Source organism: Sorex fumeus, unplaced genomic scaffold (assembly GCF_029834395.1).
Source record: "Sorex fumeus unplaced genomic scaffold, SorFum_2.1 ptg000047l, whole genome shotgun sequence".
NCBI lineage: Eukaryota > Metazoa > Chordata > Mammalia > Eulipotyphla > Soricidae > Sorex > Sorex fumeus.
Genome location: NW_026606104.1, coordinates 24,225,665 through 24,252,529, shown reverse-complemented (window position 1 = coordinate 24,252,529; position 26,865 = coordinate 24,225,665). Strand labels below are relative to the sequence as shown.

At 44.9% G+C, this 26,865-nt stretch overlaps 1 protein-coding gene across 3 annotated transcripts in view; it reads left to right on the top strand.

Annotated features, from left to right (window-relative positions):
- Positions 1-7,059: 7,059 nt before the first annotated feature.
- The window catches only part of NEXN (nexilin F-actin binding protein), a 54,122-nt gene continuing 34,316 nt past the window's right edge, over positions 7,060-26,865 (top strand). For all 3 annotated transcript variants that reach the window (XM_056123755.1, XM_056123754.1, XM_056123753.1), the window contains exon 1: positions 7,060-7,320. The gene's annotated coding sequence lies outside the window, so the exon portion shown is untranslated. The remainder of the gene's footprint in view (positions 7,321-26,865) is intronic.

Genomic DNA, 26,865 nt, shown 5'->3' with positions numbered 1-26,865 from the left:
GATGAAAGAGACGTTACTGGGGCCTGCTCGAGGCAATCGACGAATAACAGGATGATGAATGAATGAATGAATGAATCACTGAGTAGGGGTTCTTAAATAAGTAAATGCTCTATCCACTTTTCTCCCATTGTTCATCAATTTGCTCAAGCAGGCATGAGTAATGTCTTCATTGTGAGACTTGTTGTTACTGTTTTTAGTGTATTGAATACACCACAATAGCTTGCCAGGCTCTGCCATGTGGATGGGATACTTTTGGTAGCTTGCCGGGTTCTCTGAGAGGGACGGAGGAATTGAACCTGGGTTGACCGCATGCAAGGCAGATGCCCTACTCGCTCTGCTATCACTCCAGCCAAAATAAGTAAATGGAATACAATATCCAGGAGCTGGAAATATAAATAAATAGTTTGCATAGTTTATACTTGAGAGGCACACGTTCAGTTCCACAGTATCCCATGATTCCCTTAGCACCAGTGAGAACAACCCCAAGCATTGAACCCAGGAGTAGCCTCTGAGGGAACCGGAGAGATAGTACAGTGGGTAGAGTGTTGCCCTTGCATGCAGCTGACCTGGGGCCCCACATGGTCCCCCGAGCACCACCAGGAGTGATTCCTGAGTGGAGAGCAAGGAGTAGCCCCTTAGCACCGTCAGACTTGGTCCCCAAATAAAACAACAGCAACAACAACAAAAAAGGAGTAGCCTCTGAGCACTGCCAAGTGAGGTACAAAAGCAGAAACAAAAACATCAATAAAAAGCCTCAACAACATCCACCTATCTCACTCCACTTCTTTATATCCCTGACCTGGCATATTCACTTAATCACTTAATCAGTTAACTTCCCGTTAGTCGTCGATTTGCTCGAGCGGGCGCCAGTAACGTCTCCATTTGTCTCTGTCGCGTGCTAGTGTAGCCCAATGGCATCTGTTCGCTCTGGGAACATGAAGAGCCTCAAACCGATCGTTCATGACCTTGATGAAGAAGTCTGACCATCTGGTAGATGGGCGGCCATGCAGTCCTTTGACATCCTGTGGGATCCTGTCGGTAACAGCTCTAGTCCAGCGGTCGTCTTTAAATCTCATTACGTGACCAGCCCATCTGATTTTTGACACCTTGGCAAACGAGACAGCGTCCCTGATTCTTGATCGTCGACGGATGTCGGAACTCTGGATTCTTTCTCTTATTTGAGTGAAACGTGATATTCCAAGCACAGCTCTTTCAATTTCTCTTTAAGAGACCTGAATAGCATTCTCATCCTGTTTACGTAGGGCCCAGGTCTCTGAGGCATATGTTAATGCAGGAAGAACAGTGGAATCAAAGAGATGTGCCCGGAGCCGGAGGTTCTTCGTCCTCTTAGCTATTTCTTCGACGTTCTTGAAGGCGTTCCAAGCCGCTCTCTTCCTCCTGCGCAGCTCGGGTGCCAGGTCATTTGTCATGTTGACTTCTCAACCTAGGTACACATAGCTGTTGCATTCGGAGATGGTAGTTCCATTGAGAGCGAATGGGGCATCAGGAACGAGGCTGTTTCTCATAAACATTGTCTTCGTAAGATTCAGCTGTAGTCCTACCTTTCCACACTCACGATCAAAGTCGGCCAGCATTTGTGCCGCTTGGCTGATGTTTGGTGTTATTAAAACAATGTCATCAGCAAAGCGGAGGTGGTGTAATTGCCGACCATCAATCTTCACTCCCATTCCTTCCCATTCCAGTCGTCGCATGATGTTCTCGAGGGTGGCACTGAAGAGTTTCGGTGAAATGGTATCACCCTGCCAAACCCCTCTCTTGACATCAATGATTACTTCTTTGTAGAGTGGTGAGATCCTAGTAGTGAATCCGCAATACAGCTCACGGAGGATCTTGATGTATTGGGCTTGAATGCCCTGATTGGCTAGGGCTTCAATGACCGCTTCCGTCTCAACAGAATCAAAGGCCTTCTTTAAATCAATGAACGTTAGCCAGAGCGGCATCTTGAACTCCCGAGAAACCTCAATGAGCTTGGTTATCGTGTGGATATGGTCGATGGTGCTGAATCCTTTGCGGAACCCGGCTTGCTCGCATGGTTGCCTTCATCTAGTGTTCTGCCAATCCTATTTAGGATGACTCGAGTGAACAACTTGTAGATGACAGACAATAGGCAGATCGGGCGATAGTTGCCAATGTCATGGATGTCTCCCTTCTTGAACAGTAGTACGGTCCTGCTGGTTTTCCATTGGTACGGAACCTTGCATTCAGACAGGTAGCATGTGAAGAGCCGAACCAGTGTACTGATGAGTACTGACAGCAGGTTCTTCAGGTGTTCAGGTCTGACCTTGTCTGGGCCGGGTGCTGTTTGTTTCTTTACCGACAAAATGGCGTGTCAGATTTCGAAAGGGAGAACGTTGGGAATGACATATCCATCCTGTGGAATTTGGTATGTCGGCAAGTGGACATGGCTATCGAAGAGATTTGAGTAGAAGTCATGGATAATCTCCATTGCCGTTCTGGAGGATGTAATGGATCCATCAGGACGTCGGAGGGCAGTAGTCTTGGTCTTGTAGTTGGCGAAGGACAGGTGGGCGTTACGAATATTTTTCCCAGCTTCTGCCGCATCTACCAGTACTTCTGCTCTTCTCTCTTTGAGGTCTTCCTTGATCACATCTCTGCACTGCTTTGCGAACTCGGACGTTAGCTTGCGGTTGCCTGAGGCATACGCCAAACCACGTTGGCGAATAAGCTCAAGAGTTTTCAAAGATAGGCGTTTTTTTGTGGCTATCTCTCTCTTGGCGTTCCTGTACCAGTCGATCGTATTCCTCATCAATGTTGTCAACAATGGCATCTTCCCATGTTGCCGCAATAGTGCCAAAGAGCTCCCTGTTGGTGGTCGTTCTGGAAGTTCTCTTTTTAAACTTTGCAGCCCTTTCTCCCCGCTCTGTGAAGTAGAATTTTGCACGAAGGAGACGGTGGTCCGATCCCGTTCGGAATTTTGGGACAACAGCAACATCGGTCAGGCAAAACCGTTGATTGAATATGATGTGGTCTATTTTGTTGTGGAATCGTCCACCGGGAGATTCCCATGTCCAACGTTTAGATTCTGCCTTCTGGAACTGTGAGTTACCATGAATGGTCTTGATCGACATGATGAACTCAGACAGTCTCTCACCTTGTTTGTTCCATTCTAGGCCATGGGTCCCGATGTGAAGTTCTTCAGCTGATCTTCTCGGTCCTATCTTGGCATTAAAATCATCCACAATGATCTTGTAGAAGGTGTGGTCTTCTTTATAGAACTTCTCCAGCTCCATGTAGAACTTCTTGATTTCTCTTTCATCATAATGAGATGTTGGTGCGTAGACAACGAAGATAGAAACTGCAGGCAGTGAGCCACATCTATTCAAATGTAAACGTCCGATTTGGGTTGTTAGGCATTCGAATGAATCAATGCTCATGGCCAAGTTTGTGCTGACAAGGACACCGACGCCTCCGACGCCTCTTTTGTCGCATGTTCCGAGGAACAATTCTTCTCCAGTGTCGAAAATGACATGGTGAGATTCGTGCCTTCTTGTCTCGGTCAGACCAATGATGTCGTACTTGATCATTTGCGCTTGTACCATCAGGTCCTCGATGGATGCATCTGATGCTAGCGTACGTGCATTGAAAGTACAGACAAGGGGCTGGGCACAGCGGGTAGGGCGTTTGCCTTGCATGCATCCAACCTAGGTTCGATTCCCAGCAACCCATATGGTCCCCCAAGCACCGCCAGGAGTGATTCCTGAGTGCATGAACCAGGAGTAACTCCTGTGCATTGCTGGGTGTGACCCAAAAAGCAAAAAAAAAAAAAAATAGAAAGTACAGACGATCATTTTTGTCTTCCTTCGTTGTGGCAGCCTAGTTCGGCCTTGAGATTTTATCGGCCTCTCCTTTCTCATCCTTCTCTGTGCTACCACGTTGATGAAGCCTTCAGGGTCAGGTGAATGAGACCAGTTGTAATTACTGGTTTTGGCATATCGAATACACAACAGATAGCTTGCCAGACCGACACTAGCTCCACTACCCAGCCGCTGCCACACTCCAGGATGCTTTCCGGACCCGCGTGGCAGCTCCAGCCAAGACTCACGCATGACTGGAGACCCACAGAACAAGATAAGCGGAACTGAGACCTTGGACTCCAGGCTCAACGGACACTAAATACCCATCTTCTGGAATTGCCGTACCATATTTGATAAGGTTCAAATATGGTAACACCTACAAGGGCAATTAGAGGTCGCCCCAAAAGCCTCTATCCCTCTCGGAAAGACTGGCAAGCTGCCGAGAGTATTCCGCCCGCACAGAAGAGCCTGGCATATTCATGTTGCTTAAAACTAAGTAATAACTACTTAATTTGTTGTGTACCTATCCACCTTTTTCCACTGGAATATATATTTCAGTGGCTGCCATTGATGATAGGATTCATTTATATTTGCTTTGTAAATCCTGTGTTCTCAATATCTAGACTTGAATATCTGTGGAATAAATGAATAATTAATGAGACCATCTAGGCCTGCCCTGAATGCTTCAGATTGGCAGCAGAGTTTTATAAGAAGAATGGAGAGTTTTGCTTAATTTGGTCAAACTGGGAAGTGGATATCAGCTTCTAAGAGAGCTTCTGCTCCTTTAAATCAGAAAGATAAATGTAGAATTATAAATTTATTAAGTTCAGGGAAGAAAGGGTCGAAAGACAATTCATAAGTGGGGAAGGATACAGTTTGGGGTAAATGGAGGCTACTTTACAAAAGCATGTTTTTGTTTGGTTTTATTGGGGGGAAAGGGAACACATCTGTTGATGCTCAGGGTTTGCTCCTGACTCTGCTCTCAGGGATCACTCCTGGAGGTGCATGGAGAGCCATATGGGGGAGGTCCAGGATCAAATCCAGGTCTGCCATGAGCAAAGCAAATACCCTACCCATTGTACTCTCTCCTCAACCGCTACAAAAGCAACTTTAAGAAAACTAAGAAAGTATAGAAAATTAAGCAGACGAAGGAAATGGGGTGTGTGGGGGGGGATGTTGTGTAGAGAATAGTTTGTGTGAAGGTATTCTAGCTAGAAAAACTATGGAGGTTCCATGAAGCAAAGGCCAATGATACTGAAGGGAATAAGGGGTGAGCTGGATCATCTAAATCGTCTATCATTTCCTGAGGTTATTTTTTTCTGGAGGGCTGGAGAGGTCATATCCAGTGATGCTTGGGGTTTACTCCTGGCTCTGTGCTCAGGGAGTCCTGCCAGGTGTGGTGCTGAGGATTGAACCCGAGCCTGCTGGGTGCAAGGCAAGCGCACTACCTGCAATACTATCTCCCCAGCCTCTGAGGTTCTTTTTCCTTGTGTGAGTGTGCGGGGGTGTTGGGTTACATTCAAAGGTGCTCAGGGGCTATACCTGGCTCTGTGCTTGAATGTCCCCTGGCAGTACCCAGAGAACAATATGCAATGGTGGGGATTTGAACTAGGGTCAACTACATACAAGGCAAGTGCCTTACTTCCTGTACATGTACTCTCTGGCGAGTAAATTCCAGCAGCTGTTTTAATTGTCCAACCGAATTGAATAATGAATGGCTTACTTCTCTAAAAATTTCTCATCCTTAGTAAGTAATGGAGCAAGATGGAGGGGGAACAGTTACAGTTATGAGGAGATGACTTTTTTTTTAACATTGTAAAAATAAAACTTGAACACTACTGACTGCCCGGGACTGGGAGCTGGAAGTGATTATCCTGGGATTATCTGTGTGGTTCTTAAATTTATTGTCATTATGGGGTGGTACAAGCTAGTAGAGCATTTGCTGTGCAGAGTTGACTACATTTGGATCCCCGGAACTCCATATGGTTCACTGAACCCACCAGGATTGATCCCTGAGCACAAGGCCGGGAGTAAGCTCTGAGCATCGCCAGGATATGGTCCCCAAACAAACCAAAAGTTTATCATCATCATCATCATCTTTAGTTTGTGTGTAAGGAGGAGTTGAAGATCTCCCCTTCCACTCCTGCGAAATACCCCCAGCAAACATTTCAGGTTTTTATTGGGGAGCCCATTGTGTTCAGGGATTGCTCCTCGCTCTGTGTTCAGGGATTATGTAACTGTCAGAGGTTAAACGGGGCTCCCTGCATGCAAGGCAAGCACCATTCCCCCTGTCCTCTCTCTGACCCCAAACATTTCAAATAGATTGTTTGAAATAGGTTGTTTGATAGGTTAAATGGACAGACTCGTGGTCCCAGTTGAGTAGGTCTGTAATGTTATATTTTTAGATGGCTTTAGGAAGACAAAGTGATGGTTTGCCTTAACGAAAGGCTGAAAGAATACACAAATACACGCCTTTTATTCCCTTTTTTTTTTTTTTGGTCTGTCACACCCACTTTTCTCTCAGAAATTTCTCCTAGAGGGATTGGGGGGCCGTAGTGGTGCTGGAGATCTAAACCGGGTCGGGTGCATGAGAGGCCAGCGCCTTCTCCGCTGTGCTATCTTCTGAGGCCCCTTTTATGCCTTCTTTTCCTCCTCCTCTTCCTCTTCCTCGTCCCTACCCGCTCCCGCTTTCCCCCCACCCCCCACCTCCTTCTCCAACCACTCTCGGGACAGTTAAGAGACCAAAGGCAAGAAAAAGGCAAGCAACACGCAGATGAGGGGTCCAGGGACTCCTGCCCTGTGCTCTGCCCCAGTCGAGGAAGGTGAAGGCGGGTGCCTTAGCCTCCAATCTGTTTCGAGTCCCCGCACCGTCTCAGGACCACCAGCACCGAGCCAGCAGTGACCACAAAACCAAAGCAAAGTCGGCGGCAGGTTCGAGTGAAGAAGAGTCGGGAGTGGTCGGGGCAGGTGAGAGAAGCCGGGAGAGCCCAGGCCAGCGCGCAGCGCGTTCACGAACCCCAATCCCGAAGAGGAGTGTGTGTGTGTGTGTGTGTGTGTGTGTGTGTGTGTGTGTGTGTGTGTGTGTGTGTGTGTGTGTGTTTCCCGCCTGGGAGAGTCGCAGCCTCCCCGGGCCGGGCTCAGAGCGTGGGGTACATGGGGTCCCGAGCCGGGCGCGGCGGGCAAGAAGCAAGCGGGCACCCCCGCCGTCCTCTGCCCGACTCCGCCCTGCACCCCTCTCCCGGCGACACGGCGGAGGTGGGGGCGGGGGCCTGGCTCAGCGCTCTGGAACAGCTGCAGCCGCTCCGGGCCCGCCTGGAATGCGGGAACCGGCTGCGCACCAGGACTTTTATGGAAACTTGCTGGGGGAGACGGCGGCGGCCACAGCAGCCAGACGCTCCCGGCGGCCGCGCAGCAGCCAGACCCCGGCCCGCTTCGGGCGCGCCCCGCGCAGCCACCGTCGTCGCTCACCGCAGGCTCCCGGCCGGTGAGGGGACCCGGGGAGGGCTTCGGGGGTGGGAGTGGGGGGCACCGAGGGGCCGGGGGAGGGGGTCGGGGCTGCGGGGAACGCGCGCCGGAGCTGCCACCGAGCGGGCGACCTGCGTGCAGCCGCGGCGCGGCGCCCGGTGCTCGGACCCGGTCCTGCGGGCTCAGCCGAGCGCGCACCCGCGGCTGCCTGTCCCTCCGCTGCCCGGTGTCCGGCCGCGGGTCCGCGGGGACTGAGTTTCGGTGCGGGGGGAGGGGCGCTCCCGCTGCGCCAGGGAAAGCACCTCTACCCACCCCTGCGCGCACTGGACGCTCGCCCTTGGTGCTCGCCCCTCCTGGGGGTCCCGGCGGCGGCTCAAGTTCAGCATCGTTCCCCCTCCCCCCCCCCACACACACACCCTGACCCACCACTACCGCCACCGCCACCACGTGTTCCCAGCACTGTCTCAATCTGCGTCCTGCAGGGCCCCGGGAGGCTGGGGAGTGAGCTGTGACCTGGGGAACGGGTAGCCCGGTCGGGATGGAGCTATGGGGCGCTGGGACTGCAGCAGCGACCCGGGCTCCAGACCGAGATGCTCGCCCCGGTGCCAAACGTGGACTGTGCGCTGCTCTGCACCCACCTGGCAGTTACAGCTAGTGGCAATGGGCAAAAGCCAACGGGGTTGCAGTAGCTGGGGTTCATAAAGCGCACAGAGTGTGTGTGCGTGTGTGCAAGTGTGTGCGTGTCTGTGTGTGTGTGTGTGTGTGTGTGTGAGAGAGAGAGAGAGAGAGAGAGAGAGAGAGAGAGAGAGAGAGAGAGAGAGAACCAGAGACACAGAGAGACGGAGAGAGAGGGAGGGAGAGAGGGAGAGAGAGAGGGAACACACAAGGTAAAAATAGCATAAGAATATGTCCTAACAAAATGTCTGTCCTTGGGAAAAAGGCAGGTAGATAAGAGAAGTAAGCCACTATGAGACTAAGCAGCAATCATTCATCAGCTAATATTTGTTAATGAGCTCATGGACGGGCCTCTAGTCCCACCATAACTATGTGATGGGTAGTATGATTAAGTAAACTTACAAATTGATGTTCTCTTAGTCACATGTTATTCCCTCTCACATGTTATTTCCTCCCTCCACACCCTTTTTTACAGGTTAAATTGTTGTCATAAGAAAACTCAAAACACATGGAACTCTCTGAATTTCTTTTTAGTTAAGATGGAAAAATTTGAGTATATTTAAGATGTGATTTTTTTCATTGTTGAATGCAGTTAAAATTCCTTCTGACAGTTATTAGCAGTTAACTATATTTTGACAGGAATAATTTAAAGAAAAAGTGGGTACAATTCTATATTTTATTTATGTAACACTGCCCTTAAGAAGCCTAAGCAAAAACAACCAAAAAATTCCTTCAAGTCCAGTTTTCCTCACTATTGTTAATGATGCAATTCAGTTTAATTGAAGATTCACACTTTGGAACTGAAATGTAGTGAATAGCGATTTTTCTTGCTCACCTTAAAAGGGATTCTGTGCTATATTTGAAAATTTGATAGGTAAGACTGATCATTGTCAAAATGTATGTCATCTTGAGATGGCTATATTTAGCACCAACAAAGGAATGCTTTATCTAGGTTTTTTTTAACAGTATTTTTCCCCTGAAATTACACTTGAAGAATTTAGGTTAGGATTTCATTTATGAAGAGATTGAACACTTAACATTTGAAAAAAGATTAATTGGAAATGTAGATCACCCTGAAATATTTGGTTTGGAGGTAGGGGACATAACAGTTGTCTTTGTTACATCCAAAGACCACTGAGTACCCTTTAGAGTATATAGGGCATAAATACAAAATAGAACAAAGGAGGGAGAAAGAGCTGGAGCACTGGGCCAGGGGCTCCATATCCCCAGTCCTTATATACCTCCCCCTCATTCTGAGCACTAAGGTTTGTAGCTTTTGTGACCCACTGCACTACATGCCCAGGGTTCACATAAGGGCATTCTGCAGCATTCTCAACAATTCTGTGCATTTTTGTTCTAAACCAATCTATTGTCTTTATCACCTGTATAGTATTTTTAAATATTTTCTTTATTCCATTTTCGTAATTGCCACATTGTGTATTATTTACAGATGCTTGAAACTGTTATACTTTTCTGCTTTAAATATTCAGTCCCTAGATTAGCTTGGTTTATGATGATATACTTTCAGCACTCTAGGATGGATGAATTTTCTTATCCAGAAACACAACTTACTTAACTTTTACTCAAATTTATTATGAAAGCAGGGGGCTAAAGGTCCAGAGATAGAGCTGTGGTTTGATTCCCAGAGCCATCTGAGCATGGCTAGGTATAGCCCTGGAAAACTTTGAGCACTGCCGGGTGGTCCCCAGATGCCCCCAGCATCAGAAACGTGGCCTGGGGTGGCCCAACCATCCCCTGCACTGAAGGGCTGGAGCAGGGTTGGGTTCTCAGGTACTTGAGTTGAACTTTTGGGAACCAGAGCTCAGCTGGCCAAGAATTCCTAGTGGGGGTGTTCAGACCTCCTAAGAACACTTGGATAACACCCCCACTTCCCACCCACCCCTCCCCTCAAAAAAACCCAACAGTAACAAAACACAGTTTAAAAAATGGTTTGTGGTTAAACATCATGGTGAGGGCTAAAGTGATAGTATAATGGGTAGGGCACTTTCCTTGTACATGATGGACCTGGGGTTGATCCCCAGCACCATATCTAGTCCTGTGAGCCCTGGTCCCTGAGTATAGAGCCAGGAGTAAGCACTGAGCACAACCAGGTGTTACCCCCAAGGCACCCATCCTCAAAATCAGGGCAAATAGAAACGAAGTCACAAATCTGATGCCTCTTCTATTTCTATCTTGATATATTTCCTTCTTTCCCCATGCTTAGGATTTTTTTCTTGCATTGCCATATCTCAGTAAAATTATATAAATCAAAACATTTCATAAAAACTCTGCCATCCAGAGTTTGTGAGCATACAACAATTGTTTCTCCCACCAGCTTCATGTTCCTTTCCTGTCCTCAAATCAGAAGACAAATAGATTAGGGCTCTTTAGGCCTGATTTTGGGGTAAGCGAGAACTGACTTTCTGTATCTCTTCTTGTCTTTTCCTTCCCTGTGATTTTGCTTTTCTCTCTGTGGGGGAGACAGGCCTCCTTTATCTATGCTTTATCTATGTCTCTTCCCACTTTCTTATTGCTGCCTGTTCATTGCAGTTGGGGGTAACAAATCAGCAGTGAAAAAGCCACTTTCAGGGGTTGGAACCATAGAACAGTGGGTAGGACATTTGCCTTGCATGTGGCTGACACGGGTTCAATTCCTGGCATCTTATATGGTCCACCCAGCACCGCCAGGAGTAATTCCTGAGTGCAGAGCCAGGAGTAATCCCTGAGCATTGCTGGATGTGATCCAAAAAGCAAAATAAACAAACAAACAAACCAATTTCAGTTACATAGTCCTTTTTTAAAAAAATGTATATATGTTATCTTAAAGTATGGGCTTATCTTCTCTTGAAAAACCAGAAGATCTGGGCAAAACTGGGTTTGCCTTTCTTCATATCAACATTGGTCTGTACAAAACAGGAGCTGGCTGCCCCTGTCCCCCATAGAGCACCTTCTCACCATTAAAGATCTCCACCATTCCTGTTGTTTTACAAATCACTGCTCATTTATTTGACTGTCAATTACGTAACATTAACTTAGCTTCCATCTACATTGCCTGACCCTGGACACTTGAATCTAAGGTTTAAAGCAAATCTGAAATTAAGATAGCATGGGAAATCTGTTGGACTTGGCATTCAGAACCTCAGCCTTGTCTGTTTTGGCTGTGTTTAGGTTAGCAGTTCTCGTTAAATGATGTGATCATAGGCAATGGGAAGAAAGTCTAGGTTTGATCCGTAGTGCCTCAGGATCTCCTGAGCACCCAGAGGCGCTACCCCGAGTATCAGCAAGAGTAGCTTCCAGTATCACAGCTGTGACCCAAAATCTTACCCCCAAAATTATACATGTACAACTATATAACATGGAATTTTAGAAAGCACAGGGTAGATATTCTTGGAAGAGAATTGTTCCTAAGACCTCCTATTGAATACTGATTTGTCTCCAAACCTGGAGGTGTTTGTCAAAGTTTTTCCAATTCCTGAGAGCAGTGTTTCTCCACCTTTTCCAACCTTGACCCCTGTCTGATCCTGTTTCCTTTCTGGGGCTCCAGAAAGAAAGAAGGAAGCAGGGAAGCAAGGAAGGAAGGGAGGGAAGGAAGGAGGGGGGGAGGGAGGGGAAAGGATGATAGAGAAAAATGAGCAGTTAACTGAAAGCAAAAAAATAAAACCCTAGAATCCTGTTCTTTGTTCTTTTAGTGAACAGCTTGAAACCTTGGATAATCACTAGTCCCTTTTTGCCTCACATTTTTAATATGGTATATGGGGGAACTGGAGTTAAAGTTAAAGTATCTTTCAAATTCTTAGATAGCAAGCTTTAAAAATTCATCACCATTCCCATATAGTTATGACAGATAAGAAACCTATTTGAAACTGAACTCATTTCTGCACCCCTTAGGCAAGCTTTTAAATTCAGTGTTAATGTTTAAACCTATTCACCCATATGCTCAAAATAGAAGCCTTGGATTAATTCTTGACAGTACTCGTCTTCTCACCTCAGCCCCTCCAAATCTAATTGGCCAAAAAGGCTTGCCATCTTGCCCCCATTACGATGTAAGTATCCACAACCTGTCTTTACTTCACCTACAGCCTCCCATTGTGAAGGATCCTGTCTGGCACAGAGTAGGAGCTTCAAAAATGCTTGTTAAAGAGGTGGATGAATGGATCACCAAATCCTGTCAATCGCACTTCTGTTTCAGCTTGTCATTCCTAATGCCACTTCTTCAAGTCAGGCCACCTTATCACCTCCTGCCAGGATTATTGTGCCTGTCCTCGCGCCATAGTCTTTCTCCCTTTTGCTCTATTTTCTACAGTCAGAATCTCTTTCTTCCTTTCTAGAATATGTATCTCATCAGGATACATTGTTGCTTGAAGTTTGCATTGCCTGGTTTGCCCACAGGTTAGACTTAGAAAATGTCTGAATTTTTCTTACATGTATTTTTAAAGCTTCCCAGTTTATGCTCATTCTGTCTTTTTTTCTCTTACCATGGTTTTACTAGAAAATTTACAGCCTCTCAAGTTTGGAGGCTGTGGGTCACCCAACATTGGTATTTTGTTTTTGGTTATTCTTTTTCCTGAATGCCCTTCCCCCTATTTTCTTCTTCCAGGATTATGAAATCCTATAAAGTATAACTCAATGTATGACTTCAATGTCACCATTTCTGTGGAACCTTCACTAAGCCCCACTATAGTCTTTTCCACAACTTTTCCAAGTTTCTTTAGCGCAGAAACTATAATCGTACTTACTCCCTTTTAAATATAGTTAGTTATGACCATAGTAAAATTGCAATATTCCTTTTGAAACTTGTCATGGTTACTAATTATCTTCATTTAATATAAATACATAACATCCTGGTATGACATTATTTAATCACTCCAACCTTCTTTATTATAACCAAATTCTTGTTAACTAATTTAACTTTATCTTTTAGTCACTATTTTTTTTCTTCTCAAAGCCTGGCAAATTACCCGTGACGTATTCAATATGCCAAAGCACAGTAACAAGTCTCACAATGGAGACGTTACTGGGTCCGCTCGAGCAAATCGATAAACAATTTTATTAAGAATGAGTAGTGCTACAGTGCTACTCATTCTTAATAAAATTCACTGGCTAGTCTGAGCTCGTGGACACTTATAAACGTGTGGGACTGAATTGCTGTGTTGCTGCTGCCCCTGTAAGGTGACCAAAGATACTGCATCTGCCTGATCTGAATTAAGTCATTTCATACTAGTCTGTAAGATTCCAGATATAAAATCCTTTGGCATTCCGATTTCTTGAGTATACTAAGTATAGGAATTACTGTTCTATCAAAATTCATTTAGTTTTCTAAAATATAGTGAGAGTACTTCATCTCATTGATCTCTATATCCAGACTCTTGAGGTGTTCAGTAAAATCCTTCCTTGTCCAACTTCATGCCTGTATGAGGCTGTATTTTCTTTTTATACTTCATCAAACTAACATTATCAGGGCTGAAGAAATAGTACCAAGATTATGAGGCACTTGTCTGGCGCATCACTGATCCCGGTTTCATGAGCACAGAGCCAGGAGTATGTCCTGAGCACCACCAGCTGTGACCTGCAAGCCCCAAAATAAAAACTCATTATCACACAATAGTTTGAAACTTTAGAACAAAATTGTATGCAATGATGAAATGCAAAAGCATATATGAGAATGTGCTTCTCTTTATTAATCTAGACATTAAAGAGATATGCAAAACTTTCAAAACAGTTCCACATTCTTACTAATTTTTATTATTAGATTTGGGGGGGACTATACCTGGCTGTTCTCAGAGCTTACTCCTGGCTCTGCACTCAGGGATCACTCCTGGGAGGGTTCCAGTGGCCATATAGGATGTCACAGATCAAACCTGCACCAGCTGTGTGCAAAGCAAATGTCCTAACCAATGTACTGTCATTCCAACCCTGCTAATTATTTTTTAAATAGTTATTTTCTGTTACTATTCATATACCATGTTGGTACATGCTGTAACTGTTATTTTACATGATTTTGTAATATATATTTAAATTTTCTTTTTAATTTTAAGTACATTAAATATCTATAGATATAATTCATTCAAATAAACAAAAACTTTCAAGGGCTCTCAGTAATAGGCCTAGGAATGAGGCCTTAAGACCCAAAATATTGAGAATCATTCCATAATTCATAGGTCTTTTTACAGTTTTATTTATTTCTATTGAGGTATTATTTACAATAGTATGGAATTCATTGATTTCAGCTTCAGTGCTGCTTCATCAATCCTTCCATGATCCCTTCCTCTTCTCACACCCTTAAGCTCTCTCCTCTCCCAGTTCTATTGATTATGTCTCAAAATTTGTTTCCATTGGGGATTGCATAATTCCTTTGTTTCTTTGCACTCCACATATGAGCAAAATCATCTGGTATTTGTCTTTTACTGTCTGACTCAGTTCATGTAACATTCACAAAGCACAAAAAAGCACATCAATTCCATCTAACTGTGCATATGACTAAACATTTCTATAATAAAAAACTAAATCCAAAGGATAGATTAGAGACTGGGAAAATAGACCAAAGGACCAGAATGGATGCTTCACATGCAGAAGGCCCTGGTTTGTTCCCTGGCACAGCATGGTCCCCAGAGCACTACCAGAAAGCGATCCCCCCACCCAAACATTACACGAGTAGCAGCTTCCAGTCACTGGCTGTGACCCAAAACCAAGCAAACAAGAAAGAAAATAGATTAGACTCCAGTCTGGTGTGTGTTTTGGGGGGGGGGGTGTTGACAATACAAAAAATGATTCCCCTCCCCTTCATTGCTGTTGATATTGTTGTGCTAAATGGGGGTCACACAATAGGGGTCAACACACATACCTGGCCGCAGTGATCCACACATTTTAACTATGCTGCTTGCCGAGAGTTGTACATCAGTTTGTGTTGCTCACCTTTTAGCTGTGGTGCTCGAAGAAATCCAGCTATGATGCTCTCACTTCCCCTCACTGGTGCTCACGGGGGTCACACGCCTTTACTGTGTGCTTCACACACCTGGTTGTAACTGAAAATCATCTGTGGCTTCAAACTGCAGAGATGCCAGGATTCCACTTGTGGGGTGTGTGTGTGGGTCCCGGGGATTGAACTCATCAATTTAAGATTATAAAGCAGGTCTCCTATGCAAGTGGGCCCTAATTTCTTTCCTTGGGTTCTAACACCTACAAGCCTGAGCCCATTTAGAGATGTCAGAGTCTGAGGGAGGACAAAAAAACACAGTTGAGTTTGGGTGAAAATGAAAATAGCTCCCCATTTCAGTTATATTTAGTTTATGAAAAGAGCTCACTGATAAATAAGTGGCTATAGAGTAATCTTGGGAGCCCAAATCCAAATCCCTGATCCTCACATTCATCCTGAGGAACTCTGGAAGTTCTGCTATCCGTGTTGTTTGAGTTGCAAGTAAGTTCCAGCCTTATTACAGCCATGTGTGTGTAAGCTCCACAGAACGAGATGTGATCCCCTGGTGTGCATGTGTGAGTACTGGAGCGAGCACTACAACTATAACTTATGTGCCTCAGTTAACATGTTTGATCATAACTAAAGAGCATGTGTGCAAACACTGCGAATACAGGAGTACAAATTGTGGTGGGCAGCTCAAGGAACTTGGCAAGCATTGCAGCCTGTTGTGTGACCATCCCCAGGGAGCACTACAGCTAAAATATGTGTGCATCATCTATGAGCAACATGATTCAAAGACAGCAGATGTGTATTTTGTGTGTGTGTGTGTGGTGTGTATCCATGCAGGCATGGGACCACCAACAACATCACCAACAATCAAGAGAAGGGGACAGATGGAGGGAGTAAAAGCCTCTCTTGGGGCTCTAGGGGATAGCTCAGTGGCAAGTAGCACCTGTCTCGCAAGCCTGAAACATTGGATTTAATCCTGGTGCTGTGCACCTGTGCCGAGCCGCACCGCGCTTTCTGGGACCCCCATTGCCCAACAGTGCACGATCTCCAGCCCACTATATCTAGTTGTGTGTGAGGACCATGATTTAAAGACATGCACGTACTGTGACCAGGAATGTGTCCCCCAGCAAATATTAAGTTCAGAATGTGCTTGAACACCACAATCAAAGCAGTATGGCTTCTGATAAGCATGTGTGAAGCCTCGCAATGAAAAGTGTGAAATCCTGGAGCACTGCAAACTGAAGGTACCAAAACTCAGCATGTGTGTGAGCCCCAGCCATCAGACATTGCATCAATAACAAAGGGAAGGGAAGAAAAAGATTCATAAACTTATTTGGGATGTGGAAAAAGGCTCATAGGTATATTGGTCTAAGTGGAACACTGACACAGTGGGGAGTGACTAGCAAATCCTGAGTCTGATCAGACCCACTAAAGGGAAGGCCCAGCAAGCACCGACAGGAATGTCAGTTCCAGTTCATGGCCTTCTGCAGGTCACAGTCTCAAAGCTGGAGTGATAGAACAGAGCTAAGGAGCACAGAAGAGTAGAGAATGCAGGAACTAAGTGAACAGCATGGCAGGTCAGGGTGGAGGAAGAAAAGCAGGCAAGCTGTTCCCTAGCAGAAGAAATGAAAAGAATTAGGGCTAGAAGTTGCCTCTGCAAACCATTTAAAACATAATTTATTAATAATTTATTCTTGAGGGGCTGGAGCCATAGCACAGCAGGTAGGGCATTTGCCTTCCATGCGATGGACCCGTGTTCAATTACCAGCAACCCATATGGTCCCCCAAGCACCACCAGTAGTAATTCCTGAGTGAATGAGCCAGGAGTACCCCTTGTGCAATGCCAGGTGTGACCCAAAAAGCAAAATAAATAAATAAGTAAATAAAAATGAACCTTAAAAAATAATTTATATTTGAAACAGTTATTCTGGTACTATGTATTAAGACCTTTTGGAGAAACCAGGCTGGAGAGATAGTATAATGCTAGGGTACTTAGGGGCTGGAGTGATAGTACAGCAGGTAGGGCTTGCATGTGGCCGACCTGGGTTCAATCCCTGGCATTGAACCTATCTAGTTGCCCAAGCACTACCAGGAGTAATTCCTGAGTGCAGAGCCAGGAGTAACCCCTGAGCACTGCCGGTTGTGACCCAAAAAGCAAAAACAAACAAACAAATAAATAAAAACTCTTAAACACCACACAAAACAATGCTGGGGCACTTGCCCTGCATGTGACTGACCTGGGTTTCATTTCCAGTATCTGGTCTCTGGAAGCATCTGGTCTCTGAAACACCTCCAGGAGTGAACCCCGAAAGCAGAGCCAGGAGTAATCTCTGAGCACAGCTGGATGTGGCCGATAATAATAATAAAAATAATAAAGCCCTTGAGGAAACTGCATTTAAAGTTGAGTTCACTTGGATTCTGGCACCTTGGGGAAAAGATTGGATAATTTTCTTATTGCTTTTTGGGTCACACCCAGCAATGCTCAGGGGTTAGTCGTGGCTCTACACTCAGGAATTACTCCTGGCGGTGCTTGTGGGACAATATGGGATGCTGGGGATCGAACCCAGGTCGGCAGCGTCCGAGGCGAATGCCCTACCCGCTGTGCTATCGCTCCGGCTGGTAGGGCGTTCGCCTTACAAGTGGTAGGGTGTTCGCCTTACAAGCGGCCAACATGGCCAACCTGAGTTCGATTCCTCCGCCCCTCTCGGAGAGCCCGGCAAGCTACCAAGAGTATTCGATATGCCAAACACAGTAACAACAAAGTCTCCAACGGAGACGTTACTGGGCCCGCTCGAGCAAATCGACGATCAATGGGAGGGCCTTTACCTTTTAATTTTCTTATATTTTTGGTTTTGGTTGATGATTACACATACCATAGATATAAAAAACATTTCAGGGTGGCTGGAGCAATAGCACAGCAGGTAGGACGTTTGCCTTGCATGCGGCAGACCCGGGTTCGATTCCCAGCATCCCATTTGGTTCCCTGAGCACTGCCAGGGGTAATTCCTGAGTGCAGAGCCAGGAGTAACCCTTGTGTATCGCTGTGTGTGACCCAAAAAGCAAAAAGAAACCCAACATTTCATGATGGCTCTGGGGTTATGTATTTACTTCCCCTTCCCTTTCCTCTCTTGTTATTGTTATGATGAACAAGGGTCAAACACTTGGCTGTGGTGTTAGTGGGAGTTGCATACCCAGTTGCAGTGCTCACTATGTTTTGGCTCCAAGGATCAAAAAAAAAATTTTTTTTTAAATTTTTATGGACTGGAGCGATAGCACAGCAGTAGGGCGTTTGCCTTGCACACAGCCAGCCTGGCCGAGCCGGGTTCAATTTCTCCGCCCCTCTTGGGGAGCCTGGCAAGCTGCCGAGAGTATCTCACCCACACGGCAAAGCCTGGCAAGCTACCCATGATGTATTCGATATGCCAAACACAGTAACAAGAAGTCTCAAAATGGAGACGTTACTGGGCCCGCTTGAGCAAAATCAATGAACAACGGAAAGACAGTGTTGACAGTGTTTATTTTTACATTTTTTATTAAGTCATGAAGTCAATTTATTTAACTGTGTGGGAATATATACATTTAGATGATGCATCAAAGTTACATCTAGGCTTTGCTCTCAAGGTGATGTATAATGCAGCTTCATAATGTCATGAATAAATTCTAGTACACTGTCAAGAAGAAACAATTTAGTACTCACTGATGTTTTCTGGGGCTGGAGCAATAGCACAGCTGGTAGGGCATTTGCCTTGCACTCCGTCGATCCGGGTTCGATTCCTCTGCCCCCCCCCTCGGAGAGCCCGGCAAGCTACGGAGAGTATCCCACCCACACAGCAGAGTCTGGCAAGCTCCTCGTGGCGTATTTGATATGCCAAAAACAGTAACAACAAGTCTCACAATGGAGACGTTATGGTACCCGCTGGAGCAAATCGATGAACAATGGGAGGACAGTGCTAGGGTGCATTCTGATTTTAATTTTTTTTATCAGGTGTGGTCAAGGTTAGAACTTTATATGGATACTAATCAGACTGGCCTGAAAAATCCTTTTCTGAGGAGTTGGAGAAATAGTACAGTGGGTAGGGTGCTTGTCCTGCACATGGCTGACCCAAGTTTGATATCCCAGGCACCACATATGGTCTCCGAAGCCTGACAGGAATGACCCCTGAGCATAGAGCCAGGAGTAAGCCCTAAGAACTTCTGGGTGTGGCCCCCAAACCTAAACACAGCAAAATCCTATTCTGAGGTTTTCATTGAATTTTTGCAAAGACTGATAACCTGAGAATAGAAATAATGCCTATCTGTTGAGTTCATTTATTTATTTTTTCTCATTTTTAATTTTTTTACTTAATGTAGAAAAAAAGTGGCAACTGTTGATATAATTCTAGAATTAAAATCGATGAGATAACGAAGTTGCAGTATTAATATCACTGGATCTGGAAAATAAATTTATGTGAAAATTGTTATATCAGATTGCAGGGTTGGTAATCCTTATCTAAGAATTTATTAAGCTTTTTGTTGATTCAGGTCCAGACATTTCCTTTCTATGGTCTGGGTCAAAGAGTCGACAAGATTGTAGATGTGTAGGGTGTGTGGGAGTGCTGGGGCTTCTGGAAATATGTGAGGTGGGGAAGAGGCTAACCACCTCGACTCTGAAAAATACCCCAAGAGTTCTCAGTCAAGGCGCCGGTACCTGATACCAATCAGAGTACCAATCAATTGATGTCTCTGTAGAGAATATTCACGAGGCGGTGGACTTGAGCCCTAGCTGCAGAGGTGGAAGTTGCTGCTGGAGCCTTCATTTGTCAGGTTTAGGACTTGCCTGCCTTCTGTTGGCACTCGGGTTTTCAGTAGCAGGAAGCAGCATTTCCATAAGGTTTAGCAGCTTGGTGTGCATCTCCTGGGAGATTTGGTCATGATATGCTGAAGCAGGGCTGGCAAGTGAGCCTTGAGTTTATTTCCTAATGCTTGTCAGCGTGCCTGCTTAATAACCATCTGTTAATTAATGGCATATTTTGCTCATGAACTATTTCTGTGCAACGGTCATCATAATATTCAGACAGTAATTAGCTGCTTACTAAGTACTTAACTTGTCATTCTGTCTGCCAGGCACATGTGCTAAGGATATAATAGTGTATAAAAGATAGTCTCTATTCTCAAAATAACTCATTCTGGAAGAGGAGGAAGTCAAGAAAGGGAAATGTTACAATCAAAGATGCTATGGAAACATATAGGAGAAGTGCTCATCCAGGCTTGTGGAGTCAAAATTGGCTTCCTGGAGAAAAGTGACAGTTTATCTGATGGAATGAGGAGGAATAAACTCAGGGAAAGAACGCTAAGCTTAGGAGCTAGCTGTACAAACGCTTGGATTGTGGTCGTATTTCAGTATGAGTGTTTGAGTGGGAGAGAGGAAGTGAGAGTGATGCAGCTGATGGGGTCATTTAGACTGCTGAAAGTGGGCTGGGGACATCGCTTCAAGGCTGGAGCTGCCCACCAGCACAGGGCCCTGAACTTGATTACTGGTGCTGTGGGGGTGGTTCTGGTGAGCCCCAGTAATGCCAGTTGGAGCATCACTATGGAGTGTCAAACTTTTGGGCCCCATGGGGACCAAATGTTGCCCCATGTGAACTCCTGTCCTCCTGAACACAGCTGGTAAAGATAAACTGTGGCACTGTAGCGCTGTCCATCGATTTGCTCGAGCAGGCACCAGTAACGTCTCCATTGTGAGACTTGTTACTGTTTTTAGCATATCAAATAGGCTATGGGGAACTTACCAGGCTTTGCCTTGAAGGCAAAATACTCTAGGTTGCTTGCCAGGCTCTCTGAGAGGGGCGGAGAAATCTAACTCAGGTCGGCCGTGTGCAAGGCAAAGGCCCTACCTGCTATGCTCTTGCTCCGGTCCAGGTAAAGATAAAATGGTCACGGTCACAGTCCTCCCGTTGTTCATCGATTTGCTCGAGCGGGCCCAGTAACGTCTCCATTGGAGACTTTGTTGTTACTGTGTTTGACATATCGAATACGTCACGGGGAGCTTGCCAGGCTCTGCCGTGCGGGCAAGAAACTCTCGGTAGCTTGCCGGGCTCTCTGAGAGGGGCAGAGGAAAGATAAAATAAAAATAAAATATGTAGAGGTGGGGTGGGGGGATGGGATGTGGGGGTAGGAGGGCTACTATGATTGTTGGTGGTGGAGAATGTGCACTGGTGAAGGGATGAGGACTTGATTATTGTATAACTGAAACCCAACATGAAAGTTTGAAAGTGTACAACTGTATCTCATGGTGTTTCACTAATAAAAAAAATTAATTAATTAAAATTAAATTTAAAAAATGTGGCCAGAGAGATAGCACAGGGAAAAAATTTTAAAAAATTAAAAGTGTGTATTTTATTACTGCCAACATGTAATCAATCAGTGAAGAAAACAATGTAGAAGAAGAGAGGAAAGACTGAAAACAGGTCCTCTACACCTATGCAATGCCAAGAGGCAAAGCTGTGCCAGAAGGAGACAGAAGCGAACAGTATGAGTCAGGCACAGGGAGAGGGTGGGGCACAGGCCTGGGGCTTTGATTGTCGGACATGGCAGTTGGATGCAGACAAAGGGAGCCATCCATTTGATTTGGCAGTGAGAAAAGCATAGTTATGAGAGTTCTACAGGGAAACTGAGGTGCACAGAAGTTCACTTTCCTAGGACAGTGTATCTACTCAACCAGCTGAATAGCAGCTACTCACCCAGGCCTTCTGATTATGCCAGTGTTCCACCACCATTGCTGTCTTTTCAATATGTTTGAAAAAAATCAGCATTTAACCAAAACGTTATTTTTTCATTCTGAATGTTTTGTTATCAAAGTCATTAGGCAGCAAAAGGTCTAGGTTCTGGAACTTTTTTTTTTTCTTTTTTGGTCACACCAGGAGATGCACAGGGATTACTCCTGGCTCTTTACTCGGGAATTACTCCTGGAGGTGCTCAGGGGACCATATGGGATGCTGGGAATTGAACCCCGGGTCGGCTGCATGCAAGGCAAACACCCTACCCACTGTACAATCACTCCAGTCCCCTTGGAGAACATTTTGGAAGACATTAGGTTGCACTGTGGTTTAATTATGTTTTATTCAATTTAAAAATAAAAGGGTTTGTAAATCTTTTATGAGAGGGTTTATGAAAAGTTATGACAAAATTGAACAAGTAGGTTGAATACAAAAATTCAGTCATTTGTTCTGAATTTTAATTATCATAAATGTTTCTCTCTATGTAGCTATGTTTATTTCTATATTGAACTTCTATTACTAAGTTCAGAAATTGTTTCCTAATGAAGAGAAAGACCAGATGTGATATAGGGACAGCGGTGAAGGGCCTTGGGTATTTTGGTGGTGGGAGGGGGAGCAGTGACATCAATGCCAATAATGTTAATGCCATTAACTATTGAAACCATATTCCCTAAGTTATCATAATTTTTAAGAGCAGAAATATAATTAAAAATAACACTATTGGGGCTGGAGCAATAGCACAGCGGGTAGGGCATTTGCCTTACATGCGGCCGACCCGGGTTTGACCTGTTATCTCAAAAAATATTTCTGAGTTGTCTGATAGAGAAGAAATTGGTTTGAGCAAAGTTGAAGGTAGCTATGACTCTTCTCGGTATGTAGGACTTTGTAGAGTGAGGATGGAGAGAAAGTTATCCAAAAGAGAAGCTAAGGAAACTAATTATTTCAAGTGCAGTTTTTGAGAGCACTGTAGCTCCATTTCTTCCTACACATGTTTTTTTCCTTTCTGTTATAGCTGTGTTTTGATGAACGGGAGTCACACACACTGGGGCTCACGTGCTTTACATGTGATGCTACCACACATTCTGGTTGTTGTGCTCACTGGGGTTATATAACTTTAGTTGTGTCAAGACCACTTGGTATTTGAGGGGACACTGGGGGTCAAGTGCTTGGCATCATGCTTGTAAGCCTTTGCCACTGACTCATTCCTGGGCCCCTTGGTTCCATTTCTTGATGAAAGATCAGTATCTGTGGGGCAGGAGGATTAGGTGACATTCAACAGTCTTTGAACATTTTACAGAATCCTTGTGATGAGTGGTTTGGAATTACTTAATATTTGAAGAAGTCATCATAAAGCTAAATTTTCATTGTCATTATACAACTCAAAGTGAATTAGGTTATTTTAAGAATACATTACTGAATTGTGTTCCATTAGATAAGAGAATAAGAAGTCTTTAAGAGTCTTTGTACTCTTGGCAATTTAGCAGAATGATGAGCTGTATCAATGTGTTCCTGAATCAAGAGAATAACATACCTGTGACCACCGTGATTGATTCTTCACTATCATTAATTGCCACAATGGAAGTGCTACTTAGATATTGCTGATTTGAGCACTTTAAAATGAGAACCCAATGATCTGGGGTTTACTTTAGTGCTATGGTGCATGCTGTGCATGTATGAAGCTCAAGGTTCAAACTCCAGCACTACAAAATATAATAAAAAATGAGACTTAAAAAAATCACTGACTTTATCATACATGAATAGATCCACTAAATTAATTCTAAACAACCAGCTGAGATGCTGCATTTCACTCAGTACTGGAGTTATTTAATAAACCTAACTGTGCTACCATCAGTTTAAAACTGTGCTAGGGCTGGAGTGATAGCACAGCAGGTAGGGCATTTGCCTTGCATGCGTCCGACCTGGGTTCGATTCCCAGCATCCCATATGGTCCCCTGAGCACCACCGGGAGTAATTCCTGAGTGCATGAGCCAGGGATAACCCCTGTGCATCGCCAGGTGTGACCCAAAAGGCAAAATAAATAAATAAAATTTTTTTAAAAAGTGTGCTAGCCACATGGGGAAAATACATGTTTCTAACTTATCCAACATCATGTTCTATTATCAGTTTCCCACTAAAGACTACGAATTTAGTAGTTTTTAGAGATGATACAGCAGATGGTAACTTGCACTTGACTGACCCAAGCACACGTCTGACAAGGCTTGATCTTGAGCCACACCAGCAGTGATCCCTAAAAGCAGATTTAGGAATAAGTCCTGACATGGCCAGAAGTGGCCCTAAAACAAAAATTAAACAAAACAACTACAAATTCACTAAATACAGAGAATACTGTCAGTCATGTGCCCTTTTTGACTTCTACATATTTCTGTTGTTCAGAATTGTGGTTTTCAAATGACTGGATTAAAAGTTCTGCTAATTGTAGTACTAGGTAAAACCTTGCTAGTTGATTGCTATTCCCTCTCGTCTGTGTCAACCTTGAGTTGTACATTTTTTTTTTGTCATCAGTTTAGGAATGTAGGTAAAATGCAGACTGCACTGGTGCTGGAGAGACACCAGCTTGCTTGAGTAGAAACTGCTGGGATGTAGCCCAGGAGCTAAGGTGCCCAAAGGCATCTCAGGACTGAGCACCTACTTTACATACAGAAAGTCTGGGTTCCATTCCCAGAATTGCAAGGGCCCCCAGACACTGTCAGGATTGACACCCCCCGCCCCCCACCCATCACAGAGCTAGGAATAGCCCTTGAGCATCCCTTGATGGGCAGAAAGAAAAGGAATTACTGAGGCTGTGTAGTCAGACTGCCTGTTTGTATCTTTTGCTCAGCCCTACTTAATGTTGCCATCTTGAGCAAGATGTTTGACTTTTTCCCCAGTTGCAATTTTCCCAGTTGTAATTACTTAAAGAAAACTTCAAATCCTATTAGATAAACTACAAGATATATTCTCTTTTTTGGCTTTTTTGGGTCACACCCAGCGATGCACAGGGGTTACTCCTGACTTTGAACTCAGGAGTTAGTCCTGGCGGTGCTTGGGGGACCATATGGGTTGCTGGGAATTGAACCCTTTTTGGCCGCATGCAAGGCAAACAACTTACCTGCTGTGGTATCGCTCCATCCCCCAAGATATATTTTTTATTAACATTTTAGGAAGATTTAAGTTACTAGGCTAGGAGATTTCTATTGGAGAGATAATTTGTGAATAGTATTTATCTTGAAGTGCTCCAGGTAAGGATCGAACTCATAACCTCGGCGTCGCTCCGCTCGCACTGCCATATAAGTACCGCGCGGAGCGATAGCACAGCGGGTAGGGCGTTTGCCTTGTGTGCAGCCAACATGGCCAATCCGAGTTCGATTCCTCCGCCCCTCTCGGAGAGCCCGGCAAGCTCCCGAGAGTATCTCGCCCGCGCGGCAGAGCCTGGCAAGCTCCCCGTGATGTATTCCATATGCCAAACACAGTAATAACAAAGTCTCACAATGGAGACGTTACTGGGCCCGCTCGAGCAAATCGATGAACAACGGGAGGACAGTGACAGTGACAGTGATTTATTTTGAAGAATTATTGTGAGGAGTAAGCAAAATAATGTTTGTAACTACTTATTACATTACCTAGCCCACAGACAAGTTTCATATGTCAACCACGATTTTTATTTTGATTATTTTTATTCACATTGTGATTAAAAACATTAGTGGGGTTGGAGCGATAGCACAGCGGATAGGGCATTTGCCTTGCACACGGCCGACCCGGGTTAGATTCCCAGCATCCTATATGGTCCCCCAGCACCGCCAGGAGTAATTCCTGAGTGTAGAGCCAGAAGTAACCCCTGTGTATTGCCGGGTGTGACCCAAAAAGCAAAAAAAAAAGAAGACATATTAGTGAGACAGTGAGTCTAGATATGATAATCTAATCAATAATTACGAAACTGAGTTCTTTCCTGTGAAGTGAATCAGCCAAACATAGTAAAAGTTAACTTGATTTTTCTCAGAAATAGAAATTGATATACTATTGTTTCTATCAAGAAGTGACACTGTAGCATTGTAGCACTGTCCTCCCGTTGTTCATCGATTTGCTAGAGCAGGTCTCACAACAAATTGTGAGACTTGTTGTTACTGTTTTTGGCATATCGAATATGTCACGGGTAGCTTGCCAGGCTTTGCCGTGTGGGCAATATACTCTCAGCAGCTTGCCAGGCTCTACTTTTAAAAAATATAACAATATAGGGAGCTGGAGAAATAGTATACAACTTAAGGCATTTACCTAGCAGTGGTTTTGGTCCCAACTCTGATGTTTTTTTTTTGTGGGGGGGATCACACCTGGCGATGCACAGAGGTTACTCCTGGCTCATGCACTCAGGAATTACTCCTGGTGGTGCTCGGGGAACCATATGGGATGCTGGGAATCAAACCTGGGTCAGCCGCATGCAAGGCAAATGCCCTGTCCACTGTGCTATCGCTCCAGCCCCCAATCTCTGGTTTGAATCTTGGCACCAATAAGGTTCCCTGAGCATCACCAGGTGTGGGGCCTCCCTACTCTCCAAAAGTACTATAAATATTTATCCATTTAATTTTGAAAATTTCCTTCAGTATTAAACTATTGAAGAGATATGAGTTCAATACGATTGTAATTTACACCTAAGCAATTCAATTTTAATAAGATTACCGTGGGCTGGAGCGATAGCACAGCGGTAGGGCATTTGCCTTGCGCACAGCCAGCCCGGCCAAGCCAGGTTCGATTCCTCCGCCCCTCTTGGAGAGCCTGGCAAGCTACCGAGAGTATTCAATATGCCAGACACAGTAACAAGAAGTCTCACAATGGAGACGTTACTGGGCCCGCTCGAGTAAATTGATGAACAACGGGAGAACCATGGGCTGGAGAAATAATGCAAGGGCTTAGGTGCTTGCCTTGCATTTGGCTGACTCTTATTTGATCCTCAGCACCACATATGATCCTTCAAGCACTGCCAGGAGTGATCCCTGAGCACAGTCAGGAGTAAGGCCTGAGCACTGCCGACTGTAGCCTCTAAACAAACAGGTTTCTGAATTTGTTTTGCTGCAGTTGGGGAGGAGGGGGGACACACATGGGAGCACTCAAGGACCAGACTCTACTATAATTTTTGTTTGTTTGGCAGCCACACCTGGTGATACTCAGCTATTACTCCTGATTCTGCACTCAGAAATTACTCTTGGCAGTGCCTGGGGGA